General features: G+C 44.3%; 1 protein-coding gene across 1 annotated transcript in view; it reads left to right on the top strand.

Moving 5' to 3' along the window:
• The window catches only part of MAP9 (microtubule associated protein 9), a 1126417-nt gene that overhangs the window by 85888 nt on the left and 1017914 nt on the right, over window positions 1-22615 (top strand). The window lies entirely within an intron of this gene.

The following is a 22615-nucleotide window of genomic DNA, read 5'->3' as shown; positions in this document are numbered from 1 at the left end:
TCTACCCCAGAGCTTGGAGTTGGAGTCTTCGAATGGTTACTGCTACGGCTGAAGGACGGATTCCCCTTCTGTTCCTTCAGCCTCTACTCTTATCTCCTCTTGAGACCTTCCTTAGAGGGATTCGTGGCCGGGCTTCCATGGTCTCCTCCGAGGGGTGAGTGGCATCGGACCCTTGTCCGAACCCGCTCTTCCCTTGGAGCCTCGGCCTTGGTGAGCTCGGCTCCGACATCTGCCTCGGAGACTTCCCTTCTGTGGTCCCTGGAGTTCCTAGCTCTTGAACGGGTTCTCTCGGACCTTCCTGGGAGGGAGCATTCGAGGTGATGAAGAGTGTGCTGGCCACTGGTATCAGCCAGCAGTCTGTTCCTTAGCTCCTCCCTCTGTAGTGCCTGTTGACATCTCTGCCACTTCTCTTGCTACAGGACCCAGAGATCCTCCGCCTCAGGTTTCCCCATTGGGAATATCCCCCCTCTTCCGAGGATTCTCCTGATGTTTCGGGAGATCCTCCTAGGAAGAGGACTTGTAAGAGGAAACATATAGACTCCCCAAGTCTATCACTTCAGATACTGACTTAGATGAGTCAGAGGGATCCCCAAGATCCTCCTCTGAGGATGTCTCCTTCTCAGACATCCTAGAACTCCTTAGACAGAGGGGAAACTGGCCCACCAATAATCCCTCTGAGGATGAGTCAGTATACCTAGAGGCGTTTGGATCTCGGCCCTCCACCTCCTGGGTGTCTCCGCCTTCGACCCCTTATGCAAGTTATTGCCCGAAGGCGTGGGCTGCTCCTGACTCTGTAGAGCCAGTCCCTAGGAGGCCTTCAAAATTTATTACTGCCCGTGTGATAAGCAATTCCTCACTAAGGGTGTCCCGCTGATGCCATGGTGGTGGCTGCTGCCACCAAGAAGGAACTTGCAGATCCTTCCGTGCCGTCCATCCTCCTAATAAGGACTCTAGGACCATGGATAGGTGCAGTGGCGGATGTTTTCCTCAGCGACCTTTGCTATGCGTTCGCTGAATTACCTATGTCACTTCACCAGACTCCAAAGGGATATCCTTAAGAAGCTAGGTGATGTTGTGCAGGATCCTACAGCTGCAGGAGCTCAGGAAAAAATTGCTTCGCAGCTAGGAACCCTTAATTCCATTGCAAACTCCTCCATGCGGCTTATATCATATGCTGCTGATGGAGCGAGTAGGGCCGCAGGTACAGGTGTGGCCCTTAGACGCCAAGCCTGGATGCGGCTATGTGATTTTGCAGATCCCTTTAAGGCGTCCTTCACAAATTCTCCCTTTGATGGGTCAGCTTTGTTTGGCCCTCAAGTGAAGGAAACTTTGACCAGGTGTGAGCAGGACGGCAAGACTCTTTCTGCCGTGGGAGTCCGTTTTTCCACCCCTTCTAGACCTTACCCCAAAGGACAGAAAGGTGGCAAAATGTGGTTCAAATCCCAAGGAGTCACGCCGATTCACGTGGTCAGTTTACCCCTAGAGGCAGAGGGGTAACAACAACAGACGCCGCTCTAGAGGCAGAGGGGGTCCAAAAAACCAGGGAAACAGAGAGCCTCTCTCTGACAAGCCCTTTCAGCATCCCTGAGATGTTGCCCGGCTGTCCATCCTTGGAGGCAGTCGGGGGAAGACTATCGCTGTACCCAGAAGCCTGGCGTTCCCTCACTCAAGACAGATGGGTACAGTCAATCATATCCGAGGGTTACAAAATTCCTTTCGAGGAAAGTCCTTTCTATCACTCAAATTCCCTTCCAGACGTACCACCCGGTCTAAGGGAAATTGCAGAGTTAGAAGTCTTAAAACTTCTGCAAAAAAGAGCCATTCAGCCAGTTACGACAGATCATTCAGAGCCCAGAATCTACTCAAGGTTCTTTTTGGTCCCCAAAAAGACGGGAGACTGGAGACCAATATTGGATCTCAGCAGACTCAACAAGTCTGTGAGGAAGACAAGATTCCGAATGGTCACTCTTCAGTCAATTCTGCCCTTCTTACAGAAGGACAACTGGATGTGCTCAATAGATCTTCAGGATGCGTACTATCACATCAAAATTCACAGACGCTCCAGGAGATTTCTCCGCTTTCGGCTGGGGTCCAGTCATTTCCAGTTCAGAGCCCTGCCCTTTGGTCTCACTACAGCCCCCAGAGTGTTCACCAAATGCATGGCAGTGGTCACGGCTCACCTGAGACGTCAAGGATTCCAGGTGTTTCCGTATCTCGACAACTGGCTCCTGTCAGCCACCACCAGGCATCAGCTTATTCAAGCCAGGGATTACACAATAAAGCTTTGTACTCTTTTGGGCATCTCGATAAACTTCGAAAAGTCATCCTTATCGCCCTGCCAGTCTATTACTTTCATAGGCGCAAACTTAAACACTGTTCGGATGTCAGCTACCCTTACAGATCAAAGAGTTTCAGACATTCAAAGTCAAGTCAGGATCATTCTAGCCAACAAGAAAGTACAGGCCAGAATGGTTCTAAAGGTATTAGGCCTCATGGCTGCGGCCATTACTCTTCTTCCCCTGGCTCGCTTCTACATGCGCCTTCTTCAGTGGATGCTGTTCACACAGTGGTCATACCAACAACTTCCAATGCGTCACCAGATTCTGGTGACACAGACTTGCAAAGAACATCTTGCTTGGTGGATCACATCTCCCCAGGTTCACCAAGGCAGACACTTTGTACCCCCATCCCCGGTAGCCACTGTCACCACGGATGCCTCCCTGATCGGGTGGGGGGGTCATTATCAGGGCAGGATGGTTCATGGGACGTGGCAGCCATTTGAATACCACCTGCACATAAATGTCCTGGAGATGAGAGCAGTGCTTTTAACGTTGCAAGCCCTCAACGAATTTCTTCCCGTAGGGACAATTGCAGTCCACTTAGACAACATGTCTGTAGTTTGGTATATCAACAAACAGGGCGGAACCAAGTCCTACCCCTTGTGTCGAGAAGCGCTCAGACTATGGCAATGGGCAATCTCCTCTCATCGGTTTCTGGTAGCAACGCACATCCCTGGGAAAACCAACGTTGTAGCGGACAGATTGAGCAGAGCTATTCTCATGCCTCACGAGTGGTCTCTCAGGCAATCTATAGCGGAAGAGATTTTTCTGGAATGGGGTCGTCCATGTTGCGATCTTTTTGCTACTCCCCAAAACAGCAAATGCCCAGACTTCTTCTCTCTCTTCCCTCTTCCAGGCCATCCCCCCAGAGACGCTCTGACCCAGGATTGGCCCCAGGGACTTCTTTATGCCTTCCCTCCATTTCCTCTGATCCCTCAAGTTATCCAGAAGGCAACCATTTTGAGAGCCAAATTGATTCTCATTGCCCCTTACTGGCCTCGACAAGTTTGGTTCCCGTTCCTCCATCGTCACCTTTTGGTGCAGCCGTGGCATCTGGACCCAGTGCCAGATCTTCTGATTCACCAATCCGGTCAGCTGCACTGGTCTATCCCTTCTCTCAACCTCACAGCATGGTTGCTCCACTGCCTTCCTTAGCCAGGCTTCCTTTGATCTCTAACTCAGTTAGAGACATCATAGTGGCTTCTTTAAAATCCTCTACCAGGAGGATTTATGCAAGCAAATGGAAACATTTCTCTTATTGGGCTAAGGCCAAGAGTATTGATCCTTTCACTGCCCCTGTTCAGGCAGTCCTGGACTTCTTAGCAGAGATTTTTCATGCAGGCTCCTCTTCTTCCACAGTCAGAGTTCAATTGGCTGCTATCTCAAACTTTCATGTCGGGATCGCAGATCACAATATTATGTCCCATAGGCTCTGCAGGGCCTTCTTGAAAGGAATTTTCCTGCTAAAGCCTCCAATCAGGAATCCTCCTCCTCAGTGGGATCTAAATTTAGTGCTGACATCCTTGATTCTTCCCCCCTTCGAGCCAGCTGTTTCTTGTTCCCTGAAATTTCTTTCTTGGAAAACTTTATTCCTAGTGGCTATTACATCGGCTAGGAGGGTGTCTGAACTTCATGCTCTATCGGTTCGACCCCCCTATTTGGTTTTTCACAAAGACAGAGTATCATTGAGAACTAACCCAACCTTTTTGCCTAAGGTCGCCTCAAAGACCAATTTGAATCAATCCATTGATCTCCCTGTATTTTTCCCAAACTATTCAGACAGAGCCAAACAAAAACTACATTATCTTGATGTCCACCGTCAACTCAGATATTATTTGGACAGAACAAAAAAATTTAGGAAATCTGATCAACTTTTTGTTTCCTATGCGGATAATAAGAAAGGCCTTCCTGTTTCTAAAGTGACCTTGTCTAGATGGCTTTCTTCGGTCATCTCTGAAATTTATCTGCTCAGGGGAAAACAGCTGTGCTCAAAACCTAAAGCACATTCAACTAGGAGCTTAGCTACTTCTACAGCCTTTCAAGCTAGACTTCCTTTAGACACTATTTGTGCAGCGCCACTTGGGCCACTCCTCATACTTTTGTTTCCCACTACAAATTGGACTTGGCCTCCAGGGACAGAGCCAGTTTTGGCTCTACAGTCCTCAAGAGTCTGTTCCATTGAGCCACCCAGGATAGAGGTGCTAGGGACGCGGTCCCATCAAGCAAGAATGAAGGCGAGATTGACAACTTAACATTAAGAAGTTATGTACCTACCATAACGTTCCATGTTAGTTGTCTTCTCGCTTCTTTCTTGACCCTCCCTCCTTCCCCCAGGCCTGGACAGACCTTTCTATAAGAAATTATTATGCTGAAGACCATTCAGACCTGGTCCTTCTTCCTTTTTGGAAGTGTTTTTATGCTTGGTGCTATTGCCCTTTGTCATCAAACGAGATCTGGGTACTTACCGCCTTGCATCATGGGATATGGGGATGCCTCGAGCTGGTAAAAGTGACTCTCGAGCTTAGCAAGTGCCGAGTCGGAGCCGAGGATCGGCTCCGAACCCATCAAGCAAGAAAGAAGGCGAGAGAACACAACTAACATGGAACGTTATGGTAGGTACATAACTTCTTATTTAACTTGTGGGAAACAAATACCTCATAAGGATTTCCATTCCTACTGCCTTCCTTGCTTAGGCCGAGACCACGACGTATCAGCCTGTTTAGCCTGTGCCTCCTTCAACCGACGGACTCTTAGACGTCGGTCGGAGTTTGCAGAAGAGTTTTTTGGATCCGCTTTTGCATATAAAATGCCGTCGGAGACTCCGACTACACATTTAGCCAAAAAACGCAAGGAAAAGGACCGACACTCGCGGCCCGCGGTTTCGGCTGAAACCACGGTTAGGCCTACCGCGAGTGTCTCTGTTTCGGCTGAAACCGAGGCCTTGGTTCTACCTTCTGCCGAAATCATATCTCCGACAACCGAGGCCAGTGAGGCCCCGGCCGAGTCGGCTACAGAAATCCCTACCGAAGAAGTAAGCGCACGAGAATTGTCCGACACCATTCCTTTGGACATTTCCACTCCTGCACGTGGGGCAGCTAGGCCCCCTGCTTCTATGTCTATTAAGGCTATCTCCAGGGCTAAAGCAGCTAAAATTACAAAAGCTTTACCTGCAAAATCAACTTCTCAGAGACCTTCCTCTAGTTCCCAGATTCTCAGTCTTGCTGAGGACCTTATATCTCTGATTAGGGGTTCCCAACCTCACCCAGACAGGGCCTCCCAACCTCCTCCTGACAAAAGGCCCAGGACTGAACCACCTGAACCTCTCTCCTCTGACTACTCCTCAGATGAATCTGATTTGTCAGACCATCAGGAAGGGCCATACTCACCTTATGAGGATTCGGATGCAGGAAACTCTATCCCTTCTGCTTCCCCTCCAGAGGAATTTTCCTTTGGGGAAACTACACTCTATGAGGGAACACTTTCAATGTCAGGGTCAGGATTTCTCTGATTCTAGAAAAAGACTAAGGACTTTCTTACACTTGCCACAGCATAGGCCTTTAGCCATACCACCTGTGCTAACTGTAGTTGATGATGCATATAATGATGTCAGCTCTGCCCCTGATTCACTTCCACCGGCCCCTGCCAAACCTGACAGATACTACAGGGTTCCGGATTCCCACTTCCACTTGTATAAAGCCCATGCTGCAGACCCAGAAACTATTTCTCAGGGCCCGAAAGGTGTTGCAGCTGCCACTGCCAAAAGCCCACTACCCTCTGAAAGGGAGTCAAGAGCATTAGAGAGATGGGGAAAAAAGGTTTATACATCTGCTACTCTTTCTGCCAGGGCTTTAAACTGTCATTTCCATATGATACAGTACCAGGAATATTTGTTAGATCAGCTGAATAAAAAGCTTTCTTCTCCTGAACCTTTAGACCATAAGGCCCTTCAGGATTTGGTACACAACTCTCAACAGGTCAGTAACCATTTCTTAAAATGTGGCTATGATGCACTGGAAGCTTCATTTAGATCAGCTATGACTGGGGCAGTAATTTGTAGACATGCATGGCTAAAAGAGCAATCCTTGCCGGACCATGTCAAGGCAAAACTCCTAGATGCTCCAATGGAGAAACAAAGTTTATTTGGCTCCCCTGCACAGGAGATTCTAAAGAAAGTGGAAGAAAAAGCAAAATCTGTGCAAACAGTTAAGGATTTTCTGCAGGTCCAACCTCCGAGGTTCAGCAGAAACTGGCCTTCAAAGAATTGGTCCTTTCCAGACACCTCCAAAGCACAGAGGGGCAGGAATAGACGCCCAAGAGGCAGAGGTCAATCAAAGGGTGCCTACAGGGGTCGCCAGTGGCAACCTGCCAACCAGAGGAGTACTGCCACAGCTGCAACTACAACCACTTCCACAGGACAAACACAATGACTTGACTCTGATTCCGCCTACAAGGGAACAACTGGAAGCACCCTTGGGCGGAAAATTGGCTTTATTCTCAAAAAACTGGCATTGCATTACAAAAGACAAATGGACATTGCAAACAATAGACAAAGGATACAGGTTTCATTTCCACACTTTACCAAGAAGGAGCGGAATGCCAAACCTTCCACCAAACCAGAAGCCAGAGGCTTTAAGACAAATCAACAATTTACTTCAGATGAAAGCAATAGAAAGGGTACCATCTATGGAACAAGGCCAAGGGTTTTACTCTATTCCTTGTACCAAGAAAAGAAACCCAATGGAGGCCTATTCTCAACTTGTCCGCACTAAACACATTTCTCATTGTGCCAAAATTCAAAATGCTGACCCTACAGCAACTTCTTCCCATGTTGGGCAAGGAGTCTTGGCTGGTGACTCTAGATCTCAAGGAGGCATACCTGCACGTCCCTATATGACCAGATTGCAGAAGACACCTCAGATTTCTTGCAGGATCAGAGCATTATCAATTCTCAGCATTGCCCTTTGGCTTATCTACTGCGCCCAGAGTATTCACGAAATGCCTGGCATCAGTAATTGCACATTGCAGGCTCCAGGGAATTCAAATCTACCCATACCTGGACGACTGCCTAATACAAGCGGAGAACAGGACAAGACTTATAAAGGATTTGGCCTATGTCATACACCTGTTACAGGCCTTGGGATACACAGTCAACATCCAGAAGTCAAGACTAGTGCTATCCCAAAGGATAACCTTTTTGGGTGCGGATCTGGACACAATAACTCAGATGGCTTTTCTCACAGAAGAAAAACAAAAGCAACTCCCAGTCTACTTCATGGCTTTGACAAGACAAACTCAGCTCACTGCAAGGAAAGTCCTGCAGGCCCTGGGTTACATGGCATCTTGCATAATCTTGATCCCACATGCCAGGCTGCATATGAGGAAATTACAATGGTACCTAAGGAACGTATGGTCTCAACACAGGCACAGTCTAGAAACCATGATTCCAATCATTCCATGCCTGAAAAAGGAATTCCTGTGGTGGGCTCAGGCCTGCCAGTCCAACACAGGGTTGCCTTTCAACAAACCACAACCAAGGCAGACCATCACCACGGACGCCTCAGACCTAGGATGGGTAGCACACATGGAAGACAAGTGCATCCAAGGCCTATGGACTCAAGACCAGCTGAATTTGCACATAAACCTAAAGGAGATGCTGACAGTGAAGCATGCAATCGAGGCATTCAAATCATTCCTCCAGCAAGGTCATCTGCTGATAAGGACAGACAATACCACAATCATGTGGTACATAAACAAGCAGGGAGGCACGCATTCCTACCCTCTATGCCGGATGGCAATGGATCTGTGGAACCTAGCCCTGAATCTCAACATCCAACTGCAGGCCAAATTCGTACCAGGAAAAGAGAATTCACTAGCGGACAGCTTAAGCAGAACTACCACGGATGCTCACGAATAGATGCTGCATCCAGACATCTTCAAAATCATAACAAACAAATGGGGAATGCCAGAGATAGACCTGTTCGCCTCCCCACTCAACAACCAACTAAGGAAATTCTGCTCAAGAGTATACCACCCACAAGCCTGGAAGGTGGACTCCCTCTCTTTCAACTGGAATGCCCTAACAGTGTATGCTTTTCCACCACTCCCATTGATGTACAGAGTACTGCTGAAGATCAGTGAGGAACAGCCAAAGGTGATACTGATAGCTCCGGACTGGCCAAGGCAGCACTGGTATCCGCTACTGAGAAGCATGTCTTGGACGAACTCATGGCCTCTACCCCTATGGCCTCTACTTCTAACGCAGAACAACTTCAAGACCCTGCATCCAAACTTGAAAACACTGCAGCTGACTGCCTGGAAAATTGCTAAAACAAAACAAAACTGTCTTATCTCAGAGGGTCAAGGACATAATCCTGGAGGCTCGTAGACCCTCCACAAGAAAGACATACTCCGCTAAATGGAAGAGATTCCTCATTTGGAGTGCTTCAAAGGGTACAAATGTCACACTGGCAAACCTAGCACACATCCTAGAATACTTAGCAGAACTGTTCCACAATGGCCTGTCCTATTCCTCCATTAAGATTCATGCTTCAGCAATTTCAGCAGAATACAACATGGATCCTCCTATCTTCTCTCACCCTCTCCTCAGACAATTTTTAAGAGGGATCAAAAATGTAAAACCTCCAAGGAAACCCCCTCTTCCTGCATGGGATCTCAATTTTGTGCTGGAAAAATTAACACTACCACCTTTTGAACCAGCAGCATCAGCAGACTTACAGTTCTTATCTTGGAAAACTGCTTTCCTTCTAGCAATCACTTCAGCAAGAAGAGTATACGAGTTACAGGCACTGATGGCAGTGCAGCCTTTCCTTACTTTTCACCAGGATAGAGTGTCTCTGAGAACCAGTCCTACTTTCATGCCAAAGGTGGTATCCAGGGTATCCTTGAACCAAGCTATTCATTTGCCTACGTTCTTCCCTAACCCACAGAACAGGGGGGAAAAACTACTGCACACCTTGGATGTACACAGACAACTACGCTACTATCTGGACAGAACTAAAACCAACAGAAAAACTGACCAACTTCTGGTAGCATATGCAACTGGAGTGCAAGGAAAAGCAATTTCCAAACAGTCAATCTCTAAATGGATAGGAAATTGCATTTGTTTCTGCTACTCTTTTCATGGAAAGACAGCTCCTGAAAATATCAGGCCTCACTCCACAAGAGCCACAGCCACCACTACATCCTTCCTACGAGGGGTGGCTACCAAGGACATTTTAGAAGCTGCTACTTGGAGCTCCGTGCATACATTTGCCAAGCATTACAATCTACCTTTATACTCCAGATCCTGAGCAGGTTTTGCAACTGCAGTTTTACAGGGGATCATAACTACACCATCCTTATCTTAGTACCTCCTCCCCCAGTTTGGCTATGGTATTCTACCCATATGTTATGACTGCCGATGCATCCTTGAAGGACATAGTACAGTTTTGTACCTACCATAAATGTAGATGTCCGATAGGTATGCATCTGCAGTCAGGATTACCCACCCGCCTTCCCCTCTGTGGTATTCCTAGGGTGCTTACCCCTCTTTCAGCTAGCTGGGGGAATCTTTTATGGTGTATTTGTTTGTATGTATATATATATATATATATATATATATATATATATATATATATATATATATATATATATATATTGTTTTATTCTGTTTGGAATTTTCAACTTTTATCCAAATTTAGCCTTCCTAGAGGGCACCTGGCATCTGGGGCAAGAAACACTGAGGAAAATGGCGTCGGCTGATGCCTTTAAACCCATCAGCTCTGACGTCGGGGAAGATGCGACATCAGCCGAGGCCAGACCCAGACTTTGGAATCCGGCCGACCGAAGGGCTGCCTGAGGCAGGACAACCCATATGTTATGACTGCAGATGCATACCTATCGGACATCTACATTTATGGTAGGTACAAAACTGTACTTTCCAGATATTCACAGTGCAGTCAATCTTTCCTTGCTATCAGGAATGAGACTTGATATGCTCTTTGGACCTTCAAAATGCCTACCTACGCATAAAGAAAGCCAAGACAACCAAGAAGTTCAAGTGTTTCCTGGTGTGTGTGTGTGTGTTGGGGGGGGGGGGGGTTGTCACTACCAGTGCATTGCCCTGTTCCTTTGTCTCACCTGTGACTGCTAGGAATAAGTGTTTCCGTACCCAGACATCTGGCTAATACCCACAACCTCAAGAGAGTCCTTAATTCATAAAAAAAACTACTTACTTCATTTCTGCATGTCCATGGGCATCTCAGTGAATACTATGAAGTCACAGCTGGAACCATCACAAGAATTAACATTTATAAGCTGTCACCTGGACACAGGATTAAACTTGGCCAGTTTTTTGCAAGACAGGTTACTGTTGATTCAGAACTTTGTCAGATGTCTTCGGCAGCATTCCTGTCCACCAGCAGCCCTCATTCTAAGAGCACTGGGTCTCATGGCAGCAATAATCCATATGTTAACATAGATTTTATATAACAGTGTTACAGTGGACTAATTTTTCAGTGATTTTAGTGATCTCAGTGGACTGCATGAATCAACCTGTCCAACTTTTGAAATCATGCCACAGGAATCTTTACTGGTGGCTAAATCCTCACAATCTTATCAGGTGATATTGTTTTTCAGTACCACTTCCTTTGATTACAGTCAACAGTGGTACATGTTCCCTGGGGTTGGGGGCATTATTTGGGACAGAAAATCCAAGGGACTTGAAATAAGGAAGTTTCCTTGCACATAAATATCAGAGATAAGGGTGATCCTCCTAACACCACAGACTTTTCAGTATCAACTTTCCCAGGATGCAGTTGATATATGGTCATTTAACATCTCAGTACTGTGGTACATCAAAAAACTGGGGAATCCGGTCCAACCTCTTGTGCCAAGGATCTGCGAGGCTTTGGGAATGGACTGTCAATTCACATCGCTTTTTGATAGCAGTTCACATAGTCAATTACGCCACCTCACTAGTGTACAGTCTCAGCAGATGCCTTCTGATGCCAATCAAATGATTTTGTAGTCTCTTATCTCCATGGATGATTTTCTATGTTTGGGAGAAGTCATGCAGTGACCTCTTTTATTCCCCAGCTAATACCAAGTGCAGCAACTTATTTATCCTCATCCCACCAAAGAGTTGGACATTTCAAAACTCGATTGTCCACCATTGGCTTCCCACCTATCTGGCACTATCCAACCATATGTTGGAAGAACTACTCATGCCAAAGCACAAATGCCCAGAGATTCCTTGATTTCGTCAATGCAAATGTTTTGGACCAGCTGGTTGACACCCCCACAAGAAGTGAAAATATCTTGGACTTAGTATTAACCAACATGGCTAACCACTGCAGCATCCCTACATTGTCATCCTCCCTGGTAAGATCCGACCACAAAGCAGTCACTTTTGAAGTCACCATCTCCCCCGACCACCATCTAGATAAGGTCAAACAAAAAAAAATTCTCAAAAGCTGATTACACCAAAGTACTATATGAACACTTGTATAGCTGCATGGAATAATGAATACCTGACAGGACAAAATCCTCTTCCTCAAGGAAGAGTAAACCTGTCTGGCGGACATCTGCAATAAATGAACTCTATAATAAAAGGGAAAAACTGCTGTCCAGGACCAAGAAGGATCAGGTGCGTAATTGGAAGCAATCTTTCCTCAGTCTGAATAAGCAAATAAGAACACTAGTGAAATCCTTCAAAGCACTCTTTGAGTCCAAACTGGCCACATTTACTAAAGACAATCACAATGCTTTCTTCGCATATGTCCGCAGTCTCAAGAGAAGCATCCAGATCTGCTCAGAACTGGTGGTCAAGGATACCATGTATACAACGCCATAGATATAGCCAACTTACTGGCAGACAGGTTCAGTGAAAACTTCACCCCTCTGCCCCCCATCAGTAAATCAAGACATCCCCAACACCAACCCCCTCCCCTTATCTCTATGGAGCAAGTCATCACTTCCCTCTCAAAGGCAAAAATACAGCCTTCATGGGATCAGATAACATCCTAGGCTGCATCCTACATGAACTTGGACAGGAAATTGCATCACCATTAGACACCCTATTCAACCAAAGCCTGAGTACTGACTTCGTCCCAGCCAAGTGAAGAGCAGCCACTGTCATGCCTTTGCACAAAGGTGGAGCGTCCACCAATCCATGAAATTATAGACCCATCAGCCTAACTAGCCTGATGTGCAAGGCCATGGAGCAGAGTATCATGGACCACATTAACAAATACATTGGCAATCTCCAAACACTTGATCCCACACACAGGATCATAGGAGAATACTGGGCTATTGGACCCGAAGCCCTTATAAGCCTAGCCAAGAGTTTAGCCCATGTTTAGACAAATCAGCACCCAATGCTCCTGTCCAGCAGGGACATGAGTGGAATCCCAGGGGTATATTTTCTGATTCCCATCCATTTATCCAGGTTGCACTTAAAAGGGGTAAAGAGGTACTCTCCTGTGGAGAGGGAATCTGTTCCATAGATGAGGGAGTCTCTGGAACACAAATCTGTTCCGCCAACAAGTCTTGTTGATGTCACAGACCAGATTGAGGTTGCACATGTGGGTTACTCGAGTGGAGCTTGACTTGTGGATATACAGCAGTCCCATCAAAGTGGGATCCATGATCTCCTTTTATGCCAGACATCAATAGGACTTGTTGGCGAGACAGATTTGTGTCCCAGGGACCCCCCTTCTGTGGAATAGACTCCCGCTCCACATCAAGCAGAGTACCACATTAACCATTTTAAAGCACAACCTGAATAACTGGATAGGAAACAGAAAATACACCCTTGGGATTCCACCTGTGTCCCTGCTGGACAGGGGCATCGGCTGCTTACTTGTCGGAACAAGGGCTAAATTCTTGGCTAGGTTTGTAAAGGCCTCAGGGCCAGTAGCCTAGTAACTTCCTATGATCCTATGCCTTTTTTCCCTTCTCCTCATTCCACCAAACATTGTCTTTTTATGTGAATTGCTCATGTCACGCAGAAGGTAAATAAGAGCTGAGGGAATCAAACTGTGTACATAGGAACTGCAGCTCTTAGCCTTAACCCTCTGCACTAACTGCCAGATTTTTTTCCCCTTGGAACTGGTGGTGATGTTCATAGACTACTAAGATTTTATTTAGAAAGAAGTAGAAATTTAAGACCCATATATGTAGCTAAACATATCACACAACTGGAGAGACCTCAAGAGATTCATAACTAAAAAGATCAGTGGCCTCAAAAATCTTAGATATCTGGAGAGACTGGCGGCCCTTTATCTGTACTCAGCCCGTTACATATTCTCTTGTGGAGATCTATGTCTAGCCTTTCTTGCCATGAAAGATTCAAAGCATTTGATCTCTTATTCCTTCACAGAATTAATGGAGCATCAAATACTCGATTAAAGGAACTAAAACCCATCATCAGCAGATAAATGAGTAACATTGGTGCGATAGATTAATATCCCAATGTATTCCTCACCTCTGGAGCAAACTTCCACTACATATTAAGCAGAGTAGCAACCTTGCCATCTTCAAGGTAAAACCAGATAATTCAATGGGCAGCCTCAAATTCTCTCTGGGTCTGTCTTGTTTTGCCTTTCATTAAGCTAGAGGGATATTTGAATAGGGTTTTTTGGCTAAGCTTGAAATGATCTGCAGACAGATTGCCTAGTGCTTACCTATGAACCTATAAGAAAGCTTGATGAATTTTTCATTTCTTTTTTTACTAATAGACCATACCAGAAAATTTCCAATGTTACTTTATCCAGGTGTCTGTGAGACTGCAATATTGACTGTTACCTTTCAAGCAGCAAGATGATTCCTAGTAAAGCCAGGACTTAGTCAACCAGATCTAAAGCTACATCTTCAGCCCATTTCAAAATGCATCAGTGGATGGCATTTATGCCAATGCAGCATGAGCTTCGCTGCATACTTTTAAAAAACACTGTAAGCTGGATGTGATTTCAAGGTCTAGGTCTTCCTATAGGGCCACCATCCTCCATAGTGTTGTCATGATCAAGATGTACAGCTTTGAGCTTGGTCTTTCATTTGAAGTGGACAGACCGGATGATGTAAGATAAGTTAAGGTTATAAGACTGTTGTTTAAGTTTTGAATAACTTATTTATAGGCATTTGTAGTTTTAAAAGTGTATTATATATTAATTTTCAATTTTATTATAATACTTTACAAGTGTTGCATTGATTTTATATTCATTTTACATTACTTTTTTCTTTGATAAAATGTGGGTTTGTAGTAGCTTTAAAGATTTACACTGGTTAATTAATCATTTATGATGTGTTTCATTAGTTGAAGTATTTATGCATGTGGGTACACTGTTTCTTGGTTCTGATGAAGTCCTCAGTTTTTACAAGGGCAAAAGTGATTAACCTTTGAATAATATTTTATATTCTTTTACTTGCTTGCCCCATGGTCTTTAAAGGCAGTCAGTTGTTATAAGACAGTTATGTACGTAATGTAATGATACAGTTTTATGATGCATGTATGTCCATCTCAAGATACCCTTCCTGCTTCCTCCTTCTTTGGTTATTGCCCTGTCTGGTCTGACTCAGTCAACAGTGGTGTGTTGTATGATAATGGTATTGGATAATGTGTTTGGAACTTTATTTTGTGTGTAGGAAAATCTGTTATCAATGATGCAGCATAAAAATGCATGTTAGTCTTTTTGCCTGGAACTAGGGCTCTGAGCAGTGAGCCCCAACATGAGTAACCCATTGTAGGGCTAAGCACAAAGGAGATTGTAGTTGATTTATTGTGTTTCTTATTTGGTATGGGATAAGTAGTATATGCAAATTAATTCTACTGTAGCTGAAAACTTCTCAGCCATCTCTAGGAACTAAGAACGTACTTCTGTGGAATGGTAGACTTGGCAAGGACAGGCTTACCGTCATTGTTCCAGGTAGTAAGCTTAGATGTTAGAGACAGCATATCCATTGTTGTTGGACTTTCTAAAACAAGAGCCATAATTTAGTGAGCCAAGTCCAAATGAAATCCGAATGAACATATGTTTTTCACCGTATCATTCAGATTACAGTGGCACAAGGCACTATGGCAATCTGAAGCATAAATTAGATGCCGTTTACCAATACTACATTACAATGGATTAAGTAGATTTAAGTGGGCATATGCTCAGAAACTATATACGAGAGCTGAAGAAGTGACACAAAATGTTTTTTTTTCTATTTGCTAGATATATGCATTCTCTTCATTTTTGATATGCAGAAAGAAAGGTGGCACATGCAGTTCTTACCATTACATATTGAGTTTGGCTGACCAGGTAACAGAAAATTACTGCTGGAGACATGAGTATGGCCTACTCCTTGCAGGCAATAACATTTTCTCTTTTACATAAGAATTTTACAGAAGAGCTTCTACCAGCAGTAAGAAGGAAAACAAATGGTTGAGTATTTTTTGCCAGGTACTCTCATGTGTCTGTCAGGGATGGCTTAGAGTGAAAGATGGGTATGCTTATGGACGCATTTGAAATGTGTTACTACCCTGCCTGCAGTATGGCACTTTATGTTCAGACATGCTCTGAAAAAGTAGATACCAAAATAGTACAACAAATCTGAGTTAGCAGAGTCTTCATCCTCTAAATAAGTGAATGGACATATACACATGTATATTTTTGTTTCTGTTATTATATTTTATTTTCAAAGAAGTACTATGCATGCTTACCAGTATGTTTTTTTCCTTCTGTGTTACAAAAATGAATTATGGAATTTTAATTTTGACCACAGAAATTATTTTAGAATATAAATGAAGTCTTTCTCTTCTTTATGGTGGCTTTCATAATACTTATTTTATTATCTCAAAGTACTTCACTCTGCTTTATTTCCATTTCATTGTGACATTTGCTAAGTTCTGTAGTGTTTGGTTTATGTAAAGGATGGATATGTAGTTATCTGAATTCTATTCAGGCTGCATTAATAATGCATATATATGCATCTGCATGCAAATGTATATTAATAGCACTCTATTGAACTGACATGTGTTAGTAGCATACTGTAGTTTACTTATAGAATCATTAATGAGAAAGCTAAAATGACCATACAGTTTCAAGATGGAGCAGAGTGTCTTCCTTTTGTAACAGAAACCACAGTCTAAATTCCAGCTATAGTGTTTTACTCATATTTGTTCTCCCATTATTTTGTTATAAAATTTCATCTGGTTCCTATAAAAAATTCAGGCCTACAACAACAGAAAAATCTGCAGAGTTTTATTATATTTTTTGTGTCTAGTAGTGGAGGGTATATTTCTTTTCATGGTGGGGAATGTAGTGTACAACAATGATGTATCTTTTCAAAGTTGGTATTGCATCACAACTAAAGTTCATGGGTATTTATTCATGAAAGATGCTTCTTTTATTGCTGGAAGCATGTCAGCACCAAAAATCGATGTCCTGACAAGGGCAAAATTGATAAGCCAATTTCAGCATTGAGCTGCTTGAAACTCCTTAAAGTTGGAATATCATTCTTAAGTGCATTGTGCTTCTTAGTATCTTATTCCATGAAAATTTTACAAAGAGTTATCAAATAGTGCTTCAGCCGTTGCATCATCTAAGTTTTGTAGAAGATGTAGGTTTGTAGAAGACACGTCATCGTAGCAGTCTATAAAGTTCAGTAGCATTTATTTCTTTGCAAGAGATGGCTATAATACTTATGTTCTGGGGTAGTAATGCAGTGCATATCTAGAAAGTACAGATGTGTAGAATCTTATCACAACAGTAGATATTCTTTTCTTCACCACTGCAGTATTCATCACATATGGGATTCCCTGCCATGGAATCCCGACGTCCGTCCAGTTTACCAAAGCCTGCCATTGCTTTAAGGTACGCTGAAGGTCACCCAAACACTCCTTATGTAGCATAGGGCATAAAGGTGACGTTCAGGAGTACCATCCACAGAACAGATTGCCCTAGTAGGCACACCAGTCCAAGAAAAACCTAAGAGAACCTGCACACCCAGGAAGGAAAAAGACTAGGGGGATGGAGGGAGTGAATACTGCAACGGTGAAGACAAGGACATCTACTGTTATATTAAGATTTTACACAACTGTACTATGTCCTTACATTCACCACTGCAGTATTCATCATGTGTAGGTGAGTGCCAAAGCTCAAGAAGAAACTTGGGAGGAGGAAACAGCAATTCAGCCCTCTAAAAAGCCATGAAGGACGGAGATACCATACAACTTGTAGTGTTTGATAAAAGTATGCACAGAAGTCCGGGTAGCTTCTTCAAGAATAGAATTAATGTCGGAGTTTTTGAAAAAAGCACCAAAAGAAGCCACAGCTCTAGGAGAATGAGTCTTTACAGAAGGAAGGAAGGCTCTTTCCAAGAAAAGTGTAACAAAAAGAAATAGCCTTTGAAATCCATGTAGAAATAGTTTGCTTGGAAACAGCTAATCATAAAGACCTAGGGTGAATGGAAAGAAACAACTGATTAGATTTTCTGATAGCCTAAGTCTTAGCCAAATAAAATCTGAGCTGTCTATGCATGTCCAAAGTATGCAGCACCCTCTCACTGTCAGATTGCGGAGAGGGGAAAAATAGGCAAATTAATAGACTGATTAAGTGACAACTCATTAACCACCTCCGGCATAAAAGAAGGATTAGTATGCAAGGACACCCTGTCCTCATGGAATATCAAAAAAGGCAGACAAGCCATAAGGGCTTGCAACCCATCTGGCAGAAGTAAGAGCTAACAAAAGAGCTGTCTTCCAAGAACAATGTTGCAAGGAAGCTGAAACAGCAGGATGAAATGGAGCCTGAGTCAATTTAAGAAATTGCTTAGCCTCAAATCTAGAAGCCAAAAGAGGAGTTAAAAGCAGACAAGTGGAAAGCTGATAAGTGGGCCTTAACAGAAGAATAACCCAAACCAGCATTGAGCAACTCACACAAATAAGAGAGAACCAAAGGAACATCCACAGTAAGTGGGTTCAGGTCACTAGAGAGAGACAACAAATAGAATACCTCTTCTGTTTAGATAAGTAGGATTTCCTAATAGTAGGTTTCCAGGCCTCCTGCAGAACCTGCAGCACGTCCTTGGAAAAAAGTGTCTATGAGGAATTAAAACCCTATCACCCGCAGTGTCAGTTGAAGCATGGACAGGTGGGAGATGGCTGAGAGATCCCTTGTCTTGTGTGAGTAGATCCACTCTGTCAGGTAACGTGATGATTGTCCTTTGCTAAATGCAGAAGTAGAGGGAACCAGTGCTGTTACTGTCAAAAGGGAATCACCAACAAGATTTTGAGAGCATTCTGTTGAATCTTGAACAGGACTTTCGGAATGAGAGGAAGGGGAGGGAAGGTATAAAGAATCATCCCCTTCCAAGAAAATGAGAGGGCATCCACTTTCCACACCAGAGGACCTGGGAGTCTGGCACAAAACAGAGGAAGTTGATTGTTCAGAGGCGAGGTCGAGAGATCTGCTTCAAGAGTACCCCATTGGTGAACAATGTCTAGAAGCACATCCCTGTGAAGCATCCATTCGTGGGATTGAGTGAAGGACCTGCTCTGAGCGTCTGCCACAGTGTTCTGATCTGAAGGGATATAAGATGCCTGAAGAGTCACTAGATACTTGACAGCCAGATCCCATACTAGAAATGCCAACCAGCAAAGGTGGAAAGATCTTGTTCTCCTCTGTTTGTTGATATACCACATGACTGTGGTGTTGTCTGTGAATACCTTGAGAGGCCCCAGAGAGAAAATAGGATGAAAGGCCTGAAGAGCCAGCATAAGACCTCTCATCTTATGTGCTCCTTCTGCTGAGGAGGCAACCACACTCTTTGTACCTTCAGAGAGCCAAAAGGTTTTCCCCATCCCACATCTGAAGCATCTGTGAACAGATCCTGAGAGGGGGATGAAAAAGGGAGCCCTGGATTCAGAGACAACTACTGAATCCACCACAGAAGTTCCTTGAGACAAGGAAGAAGAGGAACTGTAAAGTCTAGAGGATGTGCATGTTAAATCCACACCAACTTCAGAAACCACTGGAACTTCCTCATGTGGAGTTTGGCCAGAGGGAGCTTCGGAATGATGGAAGCCATGAAACCCAGAGCTCTCAGAAACTCCCTGGCTGTAATGGAGGCCAGGGGAAGAAGAGTTTGAAAGTAAGAAATGAGAGGGCCTTTGGAGGAGGCAGGGATGCCAGCATTGGCACCGTCTGAATCCTGCAAACCTGAAAAACATGATCCGGAAAAGGAGTCAGAGAAAAATTTTTAAATTTTATCATGAACCCAAGGCTGTAAGAAAAATGGCAAAATGAAAATTTTTGCAAAAGGATCTCCTGAGAGGATGTCTGAATCAGCAGATTGTCCAAGTAAGGAAATATCTTGAAGCCTGCAAAATGCAATCACAGGAGCAATGCATTTGTTGAACACCCTTGGGGCAGTAGAAAGGCCAATGGGCAAAGCACAGAACTGAAAATGCCAGGAAGCAACAGAGAAATACAAAAAACTTCCTGAAAAGAGGATGGATTGGAATATGGAGACAAGCATCCTTGAGATCCAGAGACGCCAGAAAGGCCTGAGGGAGCAGGAGATGAAACAGTCTGAAGGGGCATCATCTGAAAGGAAGGAACCTTCAGAAAAGTGTTTAGATGAGAGAGGTCTAGAATTGGTCTTTGGTTCTAGTGCCCAGAAAAAAGGAAACTCTTTCTTGAATAAAACACCTTCTCCCTTTGGAACACAGGCACCTCTTGAATAGTACCCTGAGACGAGATCTCGAAGAACATCTGGGAACAAAAAGGAAGTTGTTCCCAAGGAGGCTGAGGAATGCCCATAAAAGGAGGATGGGATATCCACACCGTGAATTACCTCTGATGAATGATTGACAGAACCCAAGAATCCTGATTGATTCAAAGCCAAATAGAAAAAGAAAGAGAAAGGTAAAGAGAAAGAGGAATGTGGCTGGGAACAGGCATATGTTCTTCGTGTTTCACTGTTGCAGTCATTACATTTAGGTAATCTGCTGGCAGGTTGCCCTCAGTCAGCCTGAATTCCAACGTCTAGTTCCGGCGTCGGTTGCTGTCGCCTCTTCCCTGACGTCAGTGCACCAGGGGTATAAAAGATGCAGCCGACACCATTTTCTTCATTCTTTCTTGCCGCGCGGTGCCCGAAGCAAAAGCAGTTCGCAAGTGCTGGTCAGCCGACTCCTGAAGTTTTCAAATTCGAATTTCAGATCCGACGTCTTCATTAAAGCTAAGTACCCCGTTGGGGAAACTTTTTTCTTGCTCCAGACTGATGTCAGAAAAAGTTAATAACTGTATTTCTTGTGGGAAGCAAGTGTACCTCATAAGGATTTTCATTCTTACTGTATTCCTTGCCTATGCCCTGACCATAACATTGCTAGTTGTCAGTTTTGTGCTAGATTTAACCAATGCACTATTAAGCGTCGCTACGATTTTGCATTCCATAACTTTGGCAGAAGATTTAATTATATAATGCCTTCGGAACAGCCGACTACCGGAATTTACAAAAAAACGAAAAGAAAAGGACAGGCATCCGAGATCCAAAACCGACGATGAGGCTTCTTCTAGGCCTTTCGCCGGTTCTCAGTGAGGTGCTTTTGCAGCCCCTGATGCCCGCTACCTTAAGAGCCACAGGCCGCTTCCGACTCCCACGTGGAGCTGACTGGGCCTCTGGAAACTCAAGGTATTGGACACTCTGAAACTATTCCCTCAGATGGGTCTGGAGCCGCTGAGCAGGCATCGGCTTCTGATGGTGTTTTCAGGCCTACACAGTTATATGTGAAACCTACTTCAGCTACAAAGGCAAGGACTAAAGCAGCTCTAAAGACAAAGAAACAAGTACAGCATTCACCTGGACAGGCCTCCCTGCCTAAAAAACAGATGCTTAAAATGGCCGAAGACCTTATTACTTTGATCAGGGGTTCCCATCCCCCTCCTGAAAAGAGGCCTAGGCAAGAGTTAGAATATGAATCTTCAAACCAGGTTTCCATTTCCTCTGATTCCTCCTCTGAACAGGATTACTCTATTCCTCCCTATGAGGATTCTGATGCTGAAGAATCTATCCCTTCAGCCTCTCCTCCTGAGGATTATTCTTTTGGGGAAACACTGCATACTGTGAGGGAGCAGTTCCACTGGGAGAGCCAAGACTACTCAGAATCCAAGAAAAGGCTCAGACATTTCCTTTTATTGCCCCAGCACAGGCCCCTTGCTATCCAGCCTGTTTTAGACATTGTAGATGATGTATTTTCAGAGTCCAGTTTTTCTCCAGACTCTTTACCACCAGCCCCTGTTAAGCCAGACAGATACTACAGGATTCCTAATTCACATAAATGTCTCTATAAGAACCCTACAGCTGACCCAGAAACCATCTCTCAGGGTCCCAAAGGGGTCAAGGCTTCTACTGCAAAAAACCCTATCCCCTCTGACATGGATTCTAGGGACCTGGACAGATGGGGAAAAAAGATTTATACTTCTGCTACCTTGGCTGTAAGAGCCTTAAATTGCCAATTTAATATGCTTAAGTATCAACAATATCTTATGTCTTTGCTTAAACAGAAAATGCCAGCAAATACAGAATGTGCAGACAATAAAGAAATGCAGGATTTATTGCATGCAGCTGAACAAGTTGGAAAGCATACTTTGCAATGTGGTTTTGATTCTCTTGAGGCCTCCTGCAGGGCCGCTGTTTCAGGTTCTGTCATTAGGAGGCATGCTTGGTTAAAAGAACAAAATTTGCCGGATCATGTTAAAGCAAAACTATTAGACGCTCCTTTACAGCATGATACTTTATTTGGTGCTAAAGCAGAAGAGGTGTTGAAGAAAATGGAGGACAAAGCTAAATCTATGCAAATAGTCAAGGATTTCTTGCAGGTACAGCCTCCCAGATTTAGCAGGAACTGGCCTACAAAAAATTGGTCCTTTCCAGTGTCAGATAGACCACGAAGGGGCAGATACAGAAGCCCCAGAGGCAGATCACAGCCCCAAGGCTCATACAGGCCTAAACAACGGGGTGTTTCTACCTCCAAGAGTGGAGAGGAAAAATCACAGCCATACAGGAAACAGTATCAATGACTTCCCACTTCCAGCACCAAGCACTTATCTATTGGCAGCCCCTTTGGGGGGAAAGCTAGCACTTTTTTCACAAAATTGGCACATGATCACCCAGGACAAATGAGTTCTAAATATAGTTTCACAGGGCTACAGGTTCCACTTTCACACCCTGCCAAGGCAAAACGGTATGCCAGACCTGCCACGCAATCAATGGGCAGAGGCACAAAAACAAGT

Source organism: Protopterus annectens, chromosome 2.part1 (genome assembly GCF_019279795.1).
Source record: "Protopterus annectens isolate FY-2018-M chromosome 2.part1, PAN1.0, whole genome shotgun sequence".
NCBI classification, from domain to species: domain Eukaryota; kingdom Metazoa; phylum Chordata; order Ceratodontiformes; family Protopteridae; genus Protopterus; species Protopterus annectens.
Note: the sequence above shows the minus strand (reverse complement) of the source record. Positions and strands in the feature narration are given on the sequence as shown.